The sequence below is a fragment of the Panthera leo genome, chromosome C1, assembly GCF_018350215.1.
Source record: "Panthera leo isolate Ple1 chromosome C1, P.leo_Ple1_pat1.1, whole genome shotgun sequence".
In the NCBI taxonomy this organism is placed as follows: domain Eukaryota; kingdom Metazoa; phylum Chordata; class Mammalia; order Carnivora; family Felidae; genus Panthera; species Panthera leo.
This window is the reverse complement of record NC_056686.1, coordinates 90,913,247-90,926,966: the sequence shown is the minus strand read 5'-3', so window position 1 is coordinate 90,926,966 and position 13,720 is coordinate 90,913,247. Positions and strand designations below refer to the sequence as shown.

Here is a 13,720-nt window from a genome sequence, read left to right as displayed (position 1 = left end):
CCATCAACTGATACTTCTCAGTGGTCCCCATCCCAGCTAACACATACTGGATATTTACAGGCAGAAAAACATTAAAGACATGCAGAACCTCACATTCCAGCAAAGGGAAAAAGATGTGGTTAAAACAGCATTCTGAAATGTGACGAACACAATTAGAATTATCTACAAAATATTACAGACGCACAGAGATTGGACAGATTAATTTTGCTTGGGGCAAGGGAAAGAGAAATGGAGGAGGTTTCAATTTGTCCATTAATTCCAAGATGCATTCTCAAATATATTGATCATTTCCAGTTACTGAATTAAAGAAAAGCACCCACTAGTAGTAGGCCAATCAGAACACCAAAGAGGAAGCTCTGATTTTTTTTTTTTTGCTATGCTTTCATAGTTTTGCTTTATTTTCTTATGTATTTCTTAAACAAATAATTTCTTGTACTTCTAACAAAAGAGAAGCATGACTGAAAATCTTAAGACATATTTGGGGCTCATATTTCTTACTCCTCATATTAAAAATTTAACAGAAAGCCATTTGGCCTAGAGTAAGTTGTAAACAAGTGATTTCAAAATAACTAAGGGTATTGACCAACCAAATCACCTAACAGAAAGAACGTGCTCCTTTTCAGAAGTCTCCATGTGATATTCATCTCACTGTTTAGGCTTGCAGCCCTGCAAATCTTAATTCATGGCAGAGAATTTTCAGTGCCTTCGATTATTCTGTTAATCATAGTTAGCTGACTACTTGGTTGACTCGCTTTCAAGAAATCTTCCCACTTCCAGACTCTCACCATTCGGAGGAGTGCTGTATTTGAATTTTCATTAAAGAAAATCCTCTAATTTCTGAAAAAGTAATTTACAGAGCCTGGAGGGATGAATCCATAACAGTGTACCAGTCTACAGACACAGAGAATTCTGGGTTCCTGTCCTTGCGCGCCCTCCCGCCCCCCCTCCTCCCCGCCCCCGATTTACTATACATTTTCATCAGCTCTGCTCTTCCATAATTCTCCAGGGAACTCAAGGAGGCAGTCTCCTGAGAGAGGGCAGTGAAATCTAATATTGGAATAATGAGAAAACAAGCTATAATCACCACCCCAGGATTAGTCCTTCATGCAACACTCATTCATTTGTACATCCATTCATTCATTCATTCAGCAAATATTTGTTGATGCCTGCTGCACAGGACACTGGAGAGAAAGGTGAGTGAAGACACAGTCAAGGAAGGTGTTCCTCATCTTGTGAAAGAGGTAAATCGGCAAAATTCTCACTGCACCCAAGACACATGAAACATCCTGCCTGAATATTTGATCAAAACCTTTATGTCAGTGGAGGCAAGCCATGTGTAACGGGCAGTGCTTCCCAAGGGAATTTCACAGGTGCACAAAGGGACTGAAGTCTGGACCCAGCCACTGCTTCAGCCCTCCCTTATCACAAATGCGGCCAAACACAGAGATCAAACAGAAAAAAAATGAGAAGGAAGTGACCCAAAGATGCTTTAAACTAATGTAAATAGAGAAAATGTTGAGATCAGCCCAATAGACACAAAATGATTTCTATTTTTAAATCTGCCAATATATAAAGAAACAAGAACAAAGAGCTATAGCCAGGAATTCTGCTCAAAGAATAAAACATGATATGGTATAAAAGTCCAAAGAGTATTTATAAAAAAATGAAAGAAAAATCCATATATAGTCTTTTAACTTCATAAGGAAAGAATGGGGGGCATCAATTACCATAGGATAGTGAAGGATTTTATTCTGTAGCTAAATGGCTTAATCCACTAGAACTCTGGGGTTGCTTTTTTAATGAAGCCATTTCTATAATGAATGGCCTCTTCAATCCTCACAAAGGAAAAAAAAATGGCAGGGAGGAGTAAACCTCCAATAAATTGTGTGGGAGGTAAGATGATCAATAGGACCGTCACCTTAAGGAACAACCAGCTACAGAACTGCGCAACAAGGTGGCAAAATGATATTGGAGGTGGGGGGGGGGGTGTGGTTAAGGATTCTGAAAAACAGAAGGGTGTGTGTGTGTGTGTGTGTGTGTGTGTGTGTGTGTGTGTTCTCCAGGCAAAGGGAAAGAAGGTGCTGTGGATCTGTGCAAACAAATAACAAAGGGATTCTAGATTAATCTCCTGTCATCCACTAACAAATATCAAACAAGATAATTTAGTATCTATAATGCCTTGGAATGTTTGGCAAATTACGATAAGAAGACTCCTAAGAGAAATACTGTATTTTGAATAAAGGTGTGGAGTTTTGTAATATTTAATTAAGATGCCTTTGGTTCATGATTCATATACCTTACTTCTATTATTTTTCTATGAAATTCCAACAATAATCCTTAAATCTAACCCCAGATTCTTGAATTCTCAAACGTTAAAGTGAATGTTAAAATGGGATTTTTTCAAAAATATTAATAAAGGAAAGTGCCGTAAGCATAACTCTCAAATACATCTTTCCCATAGGGAATATCTGGGACTGCCTCGGGTTATAAGGCTTGTAGGGAGACAAGAAACGCTAAGTGGGAAGTTACACGTACAAGACTTGGGAAGCATTTTTTTAAACTTGCCTTGTTAAAGCTAATTACCATAGATAAAAAGTGCTAGATAACTTAGAGTATTCATTAACTCTCTCACTCTGCCAAGCAGCCATCCCCCAAAGTGCTAATATCTTTCCTACTCCATTCTTAAAAGGTTTCATAGTCACTATTCATGATTCACGCTTTGAAAAGACCAACTTCCTGATTAATGCCTAAATGGAAAGAGTAAAAATGTGCCTCAAAAATTAGTACAGGCCTCAAAGGTGAAAGCCTGCCTATCTTAAAGGTTTCCAGAAAATTTAAAAAAAGAAGAAGAAAGCTAACTGAGAGGTGTTACTAGCTTTCTCCACAGCTGCCCTCCCTCTCATATCCATACACCCATTCTCCCAGGAGCCTTGGCGGCCACGTACTTGAGGTAAACAATTGGGATTTGCCAAAACTTCGGGCTATACGTACTCCCATTCTCCTTGGCAACAAAGGCAACATTGATTCCAAGGCTTTTTCCCCTCCTTGATCAGAACCGTTTGCAACAGTAATTCACACATAAGTCAATGGCTAACTTTGCATTTTTTGTGCTACATAAGGCATTCCAGTCCTTTGTCGCCATATCTTCTAAATGGATGGATTCTCAATCCAGTCATATCTATAGCAGTTCCCTTAATTATGAACATTCACAGACATAAACACAGTTGTGCACCAGAGAAAGTGTTTACCACCAACAGATGGACTTACAAACAGCCCTTTATTTTGTCTTTTACGTCCCTCCTTTTTGGGGTGAAGGGAGGGATTCTTTTTCCTTTTTTTTTTTTTTTTTTTTCTTAACAGAAGGTCAATATGCTCCTGGGAAATGTGCATACCATATGCTCAAGTCAACATAAGTGATTTTTAAGATCTTCTAATTCATGTGTCCCTTCGAAACAGCATACCTGTATCCCTTGGATAAATACCAGGTCCCAGTAGTTCATTTTTGCTTTTGTTTCCCTTGTCTCCAGTGACGTGTTGAGTAAGAAGTTGCTGCGGTCAAGATCAAAGAGGTTTTTGCCTGCTTTCTCCTCGAGGATTTTGATGGCTTCCCATCTTACATTTAGGTCTTTCAGCCATTTTGAGTTTATTTTTGTGTATGGTATAAGAAAGTGGTCCAGGTTCATTTTTCTGCATGTCGCTGTCCAGTTTTCCCAGCACCACCTGCTGAAGAGACTGTCTTTATTCCATTGGATATTCTTTCCTGCTTTGTCAAAGATTAGTTGGCCATACGTTTGTGGGTCCATTTCTTGGTTCTCTATTCTGTTCCATTGATCTGAGTGTCTGTTCTTGTGCCACTACCACACTGTCTTGATGATTACAGCTTGAAGTCTGGGATTGTGATGCCTCCTGCTTTGGTATTCTTTTTCAAGATTGCTTTGGCTATTCGGGGTCTTTTCTGGTTCCATACAAATAAATGGAAGAAAAATTTTAATTGCCAGCCGTTCTTACATGATGTTAATGAATTAATTTATTGTTATCAAATTGGCTTCTGTAAATTGTCTGGTGTTTTACGAAAATCTTAGATGTTTACATGGCATTTATCACATACATGATTAAGTAATCCTGTATTTATTTGCCTAATATCTTTATTTTGTACTAGACTGCCCATTCCATGAAGCCAGGGACCATGTATACCTTATTTCTTTCCATATCTCCAGTACTTAGAATAGTGCCTAGCACAGGCAGGATGTCAGTAAATATTTGTAGGGTCAATGAATTAGGAATGAACAACTTTGAAATATGGAATGAATTAAAGAACAACTAATATCACCAGGACTCCTCTTCTTTGGGTTCTGATCCATTGTCACTAGAGTAACTAGAGTTCTTCAGATGTACTTATTTGGGCTGAGGGTTCTCAAAATCCCTTGACTCACTTTCACGCTCCCCATAAACAAAACTTGGGAAGTGGTGCCAACTGGGACCTCCTTTCTCTATGTAAAATACTGGCTTTTAAATGGTTTTGTTTGTTTGTTTGTTTGTTTGTTTGCTTGTTTTTAGAGAGCCAGTGCAGGTGGGGGGGGGGCAGGGAGAAGGGGGACAGAGGATCAGAAGTGGGCTCTGTCCTAACAGCAGTGAGTCTGATGTAGAGCTTGAACTGATGAGATCATGACCTGGGCCAAAGTCGAACACTCAAACAACTGAGACACCCAGGTGCCCCTAAAATACTGGCTTTTAAACACTGACTTCCAGTTACCTGGTCTATCAGGCAGCAGAAGCAGCAGAAATGCTGACAGAACAAACCAGAGCAGTGTGTGTGTGGTTTGAGAGGGAAATCTCAATTGAGTAAGTTCTGGAGATTCCTAATCACCAGCATCTTGACAAGAGTATTGCCAGCTGACAATGGTGGAGATGCTCTTAGTTTGGAGCCTGGAAAAGCTAGACAGGAGGATGTCAAAACAGAGGTAAGTCAGCCCTGGCATTCTGAGCTGTAATGTGTTCTGGAAATGATGGTAGTGACTGCTGCCAAAGATCCTGTTCACAAGTCAGAAGCTTCAGTGGGTCTATTACCAGCTGTAGTTACTTTTGTCTCGCTGCTGATGCTCCAACTGAGTTTCACACTGTGAAGGTCATTGTTGCTACTACAGCTGTTGGAGGCAGGGTAGACCCTCTCCTCACTGAAGAATGTCAGAGTGAAATGGGGATCTTCTTGTCCACACATTTAGCTTCTGAAGTAAGAAAAGAGGTCTCAAAGCAGCCCCCAAAAAGTATCGAATAAGAATTGAATCATCTTGTCCCCATCCCACAAAGCATCTTTATAGTCCATATTAGTAGAAATTGCTCTTGTCAGGGACCAATCCAAGTAGGCTATTTGGAGAGCTGGGAAGGTCAATAAACTCATTCATTTTTATATGATGTTATCACAGAAAACTACTATTGTGAAATGATCAAATGAGTGTTTTCACTTTTCAACTATTGTTTACTATCATGGGTACATGGCCAAAATTTTAATTTTCAATGTGTGCCTTTTGCATTCCAGAGTTATGTTTCCATAACCTAGAATTTGCATCCAAAAGGAGAAAATGAAGTGTTCACACAATCATAGTTCTGTGGTGTCTTTTTCTCATCTAGCTTAGTTTCCGACCTCAATAATAAGTTTTTGTTATTCTGGAGTTTGAATCAACATGACTATAATTAAAAATAGCAGAATTTAGGGGCGCCTGGGTGGCTTGGTCGGTTAAGCGTCCGACTTCGGCTCAGGTCATGATCTCATGTCCCGTGAGTTCGAGCCCCGCATCAGGCTCTGTGCTGACAGCTCAGAGCCTGGAGCCTGCTTCCGATTCTGTGTCTCCCTCTCTCTCTGACCCTCCCCCATTCATGCTCTGTCTCTCTCTGTCTCAAAAATAAATAAACATTAAAAAAAAAAATAGCAGAATTTAAAATTATATTTCTGACTCAAGATATCAAAAGAATTATAAAGATTTTAATAATTATTAATAAAATACAGACTTAGTGAAATGAAATCAGTCTAAAAAAAAAAACAAAAAACAATAACAAAAACCCCCCAAAACTCTGGCATCTAAGGCACACACTAGAGAGAGGTAGTTGATTGATATTTGAATGAAGCAAATAGCAAGATTGAGGTTTTTATCTTGTGGGGGACATATAATGAGGGTAACATAGAGGTAGCAAGCATAAATTATTCATTACCAGCAGAATAATAATGTTAGAGAGGGAAAATCAAGAGTAGAACTTAAGGGAAATAGACCTAGAAATGAGTTCTAACACATTCTGGATTTAGATCGATGAAAATTAGGGCACCTGGGTGACTCAGTCAGTTAAGCGTCTGACTTCCACTCAGGTCATGATCTCACAGTTCACGCGTTCAAGCCCTGTGTTGAGTTCTGTGCTGACAGCTCAGAGCCTGGAGCCTGCTTCAAATTCTGTGTCTCCCTCTCTCTCTGCCCTTCACCTGTTCACACTGTGTCTCTCTCTGTCTCCCGAAAATGAATAAATGTTAGAAAAAACTTTATATCTATGAAAACCACGCAAAGCAACAAGTTCAGAGTTCAAATAAATGACTTTAATAAGTGTTTTCTGTGTCTAATTTTAATGAGTATATGGGTTAGTAAATCAAAGCTATAATACATTGTATGCCTTATACAGTATGATTCCTAATATCGAGGGTCCATTCCAGGACCTTCGTCAATTTATTCCCGTTATGGATAACACTGTTTTCCACAATGAACATATTTGTTACCTTGACCCAAGTGAGATTTTAGTGTGAAATGTCCAGTGATGCACATGGAAACAACTGGAAGTTGTAAAATTGCAATCTGCTTTGGAATTTTGGTTGCATAGAAATATACCAGAAAACAGTGGGGAAAAAGAGAAAAAAGGAAAAGAAAGAAAGAAAATGGCAAGAATAAGACTCGTATAAAAATTATTGGTTTCCTTAGAAACTAGTGTTTACAATTTTAATGGCTTTCTGGTTTTTAAAACCCAACGAATTTTTATAGTGCATTATTTTAAGACCAGCATTTCCTAAATATTTTTATTTCCTGTCCCTAATTCCAATCAAATTTTGGTCACCCCTGTTACAGAGCTGATTAGTTTTTAGAGATCCTTTGAAGTATTCCTTTACTTAGTGTCCTTCCCATTTTCCTGTTGGGTTTCTCAGATGAAACATTTTGTGTTCTCTGAATCCTTTTTTGTTGTTTCCTCCATCCCAAGGATCAAACCAAATAAACCATAACAACAACAACAGTAGCAGCAGCAACAGCAAAATGGCTTACTTTCTTTGTACGAAGATGGTCACATTATCAAATGAAAGTCTTCTGCTGTGTAGATCAGGCTTGCCAAAGTGTGCCCACTGCTTGGAGTCTGAACTCTCCCTCTAGGCAACAGGAACTTGGTGAAGCAGCCCGTTGGAACCTGTGAGGTGGGCCCCTGAGATGCGATCCCATTCTGCCACTCAGTTGTTCATGAACTCCAGTGAGTTATTTAACTTCTGTGCCTCAGTTTCCTCATTTGGAAAGTAAGGATAGAATAATAGCAACTTTAAATAGGGGTTTCTTGAAGAAGTAAATGCTTGGACAAGTAAATGGGCACATTAAATTGCCATGTGAGTCTTTGCTGTTGTTATAAACTGTATCTGTTTATGCGTGCCCCTGAAAAAATCTAAGTTGACACCCCAATTGTTTCTCCTTTTTAAATAAAATAGTCTATTATGGAGCTGTTTTTGTTTTTATTTTCATTCAATTTTTAAAAATTATTTTGTCTAGGGAGTAGATGAAGGAACATGTTTTAATTCAGAGAGGGGAACCCACATTATTTTTAAATATTGACAATTTTTTCAGCAACATCAAGTGGACTTTTTTCCTCAGCTACTATTAAAGTGGAAAAGAAAAACAAAAACACTTCATAGGGCTATTAAAACATTTCCTATGAGTAGCCCTGAGCAAAGCATTATATAAAAGAGCATACAATCCCAGTAAGAACATTCAACTTAACAAGCGTCATCCTATAAACCCAAATATGGATGATCCTATCTATACAGGGCAACATGGACAGTGCCAAGGTAGAGAAGGGATTAGTCTGACAATGTCTTTCATGTAATGCTTTAATCCCACTTGTCCAAAATTGGAAAATGGGAACGGAGGCCCTATTAACACTGATAATGTCCTAAATAACAAAATATCTTGGGGTAAAAGGCTCTTTGTGTTGCCATAGGCCTGAGGCTACTGAAACAGAGGAAGCATGGGAGGGATGCTGGATTATTAAAGTGAAAATGCAGGATACTTTCTCACTGCTAAGGTCATTAAGAGAATAAGATATTTGGTTCAGTGAAATTCCAGAAAGCTGTGTCTACACCTTTGTTCTCTGCCCTGCTCCACAGGACATTTGTCATACAGCTTTGCTTCCCTCCTTGCTATGTGTCTCCACAACTAACACATGGGAAAGGTTCTTTCAGTGGGGGCCCGGACAAAGAGGGCTCTAATCCTCCCAGACCTGAAATCCTCCACTATCCTTACAGCATGTCAATGGATAGGGATCAAATTGTGTATGTACAGTCAGGCTGGTATTTTGGGATATATTCACAATCACTTCTAAGTCAAGTGAGTACTACAGCTGAGTAGCGACTCAATGTTTTCATTAAGATGTCCAAAATAACTGTATTGATGGCTTCTGGTCTTTTCATTGTTTTAAGTACAAAGGGGGAAAAATTCTCTATTTCTAAAGAGCTGACTGGGACAAATATGAAAGAGATAAGATGCATTCCTTAAATGTAGACTCTTATTTCCTCATCTGCAGTGGAACTACAAAATAAATACCTGAAATGAACACACATCAAAAGACAAATTTTTCTCAAATATTTCTGTAGACCTAGTTGTTTTCTAGTCTTAAGAAAATTTTAACAAAAGTGGATTTCAGTGATATTCTGAGCAACTAAAATATCTTCTGTTTTCAGATTTATGAATTATGACCTATACTATTTTCTAAACTGATTTATTGAATCCAAATAATTATAAAAGCAGGTAGTTAATATATGAATAGCGTATCATCTTTTTAAAAATCCTGTACAATTATATGTTGAAGCAGATTCACCTTTCTAATTTAACATGGGGAAAGATATCAAGCAGGTAGCTGAGGAAGGAAGATAGAAGTTAGAAATTCAAGCGAGAAAGAAAAATCTCTCTATCTTTGAGATAAGCAAAAACATTTCAAAGTCAAATCTGTCAGAAATGGAAGCCAGCTCAGTTTGGACAATAAAAAATAAAAAACAAAACCAGTTTGGACATTTTGACAGGTAAAGAAAAGGCGTAAAGTATGGCTGATTAATTCAGTTAGAATATGATACTAATTGGACAGAAGTCATTCTCCTGATTAAATCCTTCCTTTGCTCTCCAGTTTCTGCAGAATGAAAACCAAATGCATGGCTCATAGGACCATCCCAGTCTTGCCCTACCTTCCTTTCTTGTCTCCTGTCCATCTTCCTGCTCCTCTAGGTTTAAGGAACATCTCAAGCAGGGTTCTCTCTGCAACTCCAGCAAATGCAACCAGCCCTCTTCTGCCTGGACCACCCTTCCCTCAGCCCTTCCTCTCCAAGAGCTTTTACTATGTCCTCCCCAAGGATGCTTTCGCTGACCTCTCTGAGCTCTGTTAGGCTCATTCCAAACACTATGCAAATTGTTTGTTCCTTTGCAGCTGCTCTCACAAAACCCTGAGTTCTTTGAAGGTAGGGATTATAACCTTCATCCAAACAGAAAATAAAAACATGGGTTCTGGAATCTAGTAAGAATTTAATACATTTATTCATTGACTGAGTGAATGAATGAATGAATGAATGCTGCCCCAGAAAATACCCAGTAATCTTCAACCTGTTTAGTGTCCCAAGAGATATCCTTCGTTACATGATGAAATTGATGAGAGGACACTGTCCATAAAGGGAAAAGGCAATTAAACCAAATTGTGGGTCGAGAGTAACAATGAATCAATAATGCCATTTTTTTTTTTTTTTGTTTTGTTTTAAAAGGACAACCACATTTAGCCATCAAATAATTACAGGGATCTTTAAAAGTCTGAGGTGTGACCATAAAGTAATGAAATGATTTTAGTAAACAATACATGGAAATGAGTTTCATTAATTTATAGATACATTTAGCTCTTACAGATACATTTAACATGCTGCTTTTATAATTAAGACAACAGCTAAAACACTCCAGTGAGGTTCCAAACACATATTTTCAATTTCTCAGAGTTGAATAATTCAATAATATCAGCAACTTATTTATTAAAATAGGTCTGAGTTGTGAAAGTTATAATACTATATGAAAAAGACAAGGAAGATATTGGGGATACTTTGAAAAACAGGGTTCATTTCTCAGGATTCCAGTCTATTTCTAAAAATGCTGAACTTAAGAGTTTTCAAACCATGGATAATTTGTTTTAAAGCAACTTTATTCCCATAATAGTCTCAGCCCCACTTCCCAAGATACCAGTCTGTCAGAACTGAGGGATTTGGGGCCTGAAAACTTGAATTACTAGAATTTCCTACTGGACTTAAGAAGGTACCCACAAAGAAACAACAGGGCAGTCAATGAGAAAGGAAAATGTTTAAAAAAAAAAATTAATTCTTGTCTAGTTCCAGTTTTCAAGTCACAGAGGAAAAGAAGAATTTAATCAAAAAGGCCCTAAATATATTTTCAGCTGGGCTAATGCATTTCCTCTTATTTCTAGTCTTTGTACCACTGGAGAAAGCCAACCACCCCCCAAACACTGCCCATCTCTCATCATCTTCTCATTTATCAATGTCCCATACCTGTACTCTAGGCTATTTCTCCTTTGGTAATTACTCTACCTTATGGAGGAAAACTATCTTTGCCATAACAACATAATGATTGTGATGTTTAATTGTCTTAAATTCAAAATGATGTGAAATGCTAAAAAATACTTTGTGTTTGCAAATAGCTTGCCTCCTGAAGTCTCAAGCCATAACGGAAGACTGATTGAAACATGAGGCAAGTCTTATTTCATTTTCATTATTTTACTATTGTTTTCTAATTTACTGGGATGCATGTTAAAATGCTTGCTTAGTTTTAATCCATAATATCGCAAGCCTTAAGCACTTTCAGAGGCTTATTTCTAAGAATCTGTGTTATTGTAGTCGTTTATGATTACAATTAATAGACCTAAATAATAAAGTCAAAAGAGTAGGAAAGAGAGTAATATTCTTGAATCTCTCTCTTCTGGGGAAAGATATAGTATATTCAGCAGACATGTACGTAGCTTCTTTGGGTCCTAAAATTGTTTGTCTAATACAGCCATAGGCATTCAAAGTCACAGATAGGTGTAACATACAATTATGTTCAAGCAATGTATTTTTTGGTCCCCAAATAGACAGATTAGTCCAACCTTCCACTATACAAAAGGCTGCTCTATTTTTAATCCTTAACGCATTTGTTTCTTTCAAAAGTACTTTTCTATTTAAATTTGTACAATTCCCCCATTGCAACAAAATCCTATTATCGTAAATCCTTCCCTAGTGCTTGCAGTCAGCCCTCGAACACAGAAGATAATGCGTGCTCTTATGCATCACATAACCCCCTGTAGTTTGCTATTGCGAGGCAAGCACCTCAAAGGGCTGCAGTATGGGCTCTTCAGGAGGGACCAGGGGGCTCTCAAGCCCCATTGCAAGGGGCAGACTCGTATAGCAGTAGTACCTGCCATGTGACAGCCACTGGGAAGTGAGGTATATGACAGTCAAGAGGTAAAATAACAAAGTCACAGACCCTGTTTTTTTTTGTTTGTTTTTTTGTTTGTTTTTTTTTTGTTTTAGCTTACTGGAGACCAAGAACATCCTGGGAAGTGCTTATTCACCTCAATTTTAGAGTCCAAGTGGTGTGCTGGGTTTTCAGATTGTATAGCCTGTATTAACTCAATTTTATCATTGATTGTTTCTCCTGATGTTAAACAGATCTGATGGCTACTCTAGCCACCACTGTAGGTGTTTATTTAAAGAACACATTTTTTCCACAGCCTATTCTCCATTTTACAGCTCTACTGGAGCATTCTCATGTCAACCCAGCCCCCTGGGCTTTTAGAAGTGATGAATCCTAAAAGATGTTTTCCCCACAGAAACCACAAGGTAAATGCAACAAGTAATCAATCTTCTGAGCAGCAATCAGGCAACCACTTAACGAACATACGACACAAACAAAATAATTAATCTAAGCACTGTCCTGAATAGTAATTAATCTAATCGGCCCCAAATGATGTGTTTGTTCACGGTACACTATTTGGTTTCATAGTTGTCATAGTTAAAGGTGTCAGAGACAGTACAAATGTGTTAACCAGTTTAAAAGAATACTAATTTCAGAAGGAAAGTGTGACACAAATGTTTATGCAGTGTGGGATGTTCATTCCTTTGTTTGCAGAGAGGAACAACACATATCACTGTCAGACTAAAACAAAAGGGACAAATACTTTAAAATAAAATAGGAAACAGGAGGGACACCACCAAACATCAGGCAAGCCATTAAAGAGCTTAGAAAATTATAATATGATCTAGACCAATAATTGCCTCTTGGGGAAGAACAGGTAAATTTAATTTTAAATCTCCTGATGAATGGAAGTGAAATGAAATGGAATGAAAAATACAGACAGCCAAAAGAATCTCTTTCTCTAAGATCTCTGACACACAAACTGGGAAGAATTTGTTGCTTTTTCTAGGAAAAATGGGTTGCATGCAAACTCATTCTGATAATTTAGAATAAAAGGCTAAACATAAATCCCTTATTAGTGGTTTCCTTTTTTTTTTTTTTTTTTTTGATCCTAAATTCAGTAATTTCAAATGCTCTCAGCTACCTCTTATTGTTGAACTTCACTTTATGTCATGAAGACCAAACCTTTATTGCAGGGTGGCCACTGCAACAGTCACAAGGAGCCACCGGATTTTATTTGTAGCTGACATCTGACCCGGGAGTGTGATATATAGTGGTAGTCAGCCTCACTGTAGGTCAGACTCTCTTGAGTAACAGGGTCTTTCTCAAGACTGTATTTTTAACCTCTGAAAGCTGAGTGAAGCCACCTTCACAATTTTAAGCTGTTTTTGAGAAATTTCCATTAAATTAGGATTGTGGGTTTCAAATGCTCGGTTATAAATCATTTTCCCATTTTAGTTCTTCTTGGTGAGAAAGTGAGTAAAGAAGAGAGGAATTTTAGAGGAAAACACGAAGACATACCTTCCTACCGCAAAGGTGGGAACAGGTTGTATGGCCATTTTGTGGTGCCCATACCACCAATGCCCATCTCTGGTATTGGGGATATCCTTCCCCCCACCACTAACCCGACAGGAGGGCTATTCTAAGTGGTCATATTTGTACCAGAAAAAGCTACAGTTTTGACTATAGCTGAAAAAAGAGTGAACCCTTGAGACAGGGAACCAGACCATAGTCTGATCAGAGCCCTTAAGATACTCTTTCCTAAGAATTTGGAATTCAGACACTGAGAGATTGAGTTTGTTAGTTGTGGGGATCCCTGATGCTAAACCAAGTGGTGTCCAGGTATAAATCAGTGCCTTAGCAAGCTGGGCCCACCAATGTGCAAGGATATCGGGAAACGGCAAAATCGAACAAACAGAGAAAATCAGTCGGCTGAGAGAACTAGGGTAAGGGCCCAGGACCAGACGAAAACAGCATGAAATGCCCCAGAACTGGAAGGA

General features: G+C 38.2%; 1 protein-coding gene across 2 annotated transcripts in view; it reads right to left on the bottom strand.

The window, feature by feature from the left end:
- Positions 1–13,720, bottom strand: part of NTNG1 (netrin G1) — a 386,331-nt gene that overhangs the window by 203,852 nt on the left and 168,759 nt on the right. The gene's annotated exons all lie outside the window — the stretch shown is intronic.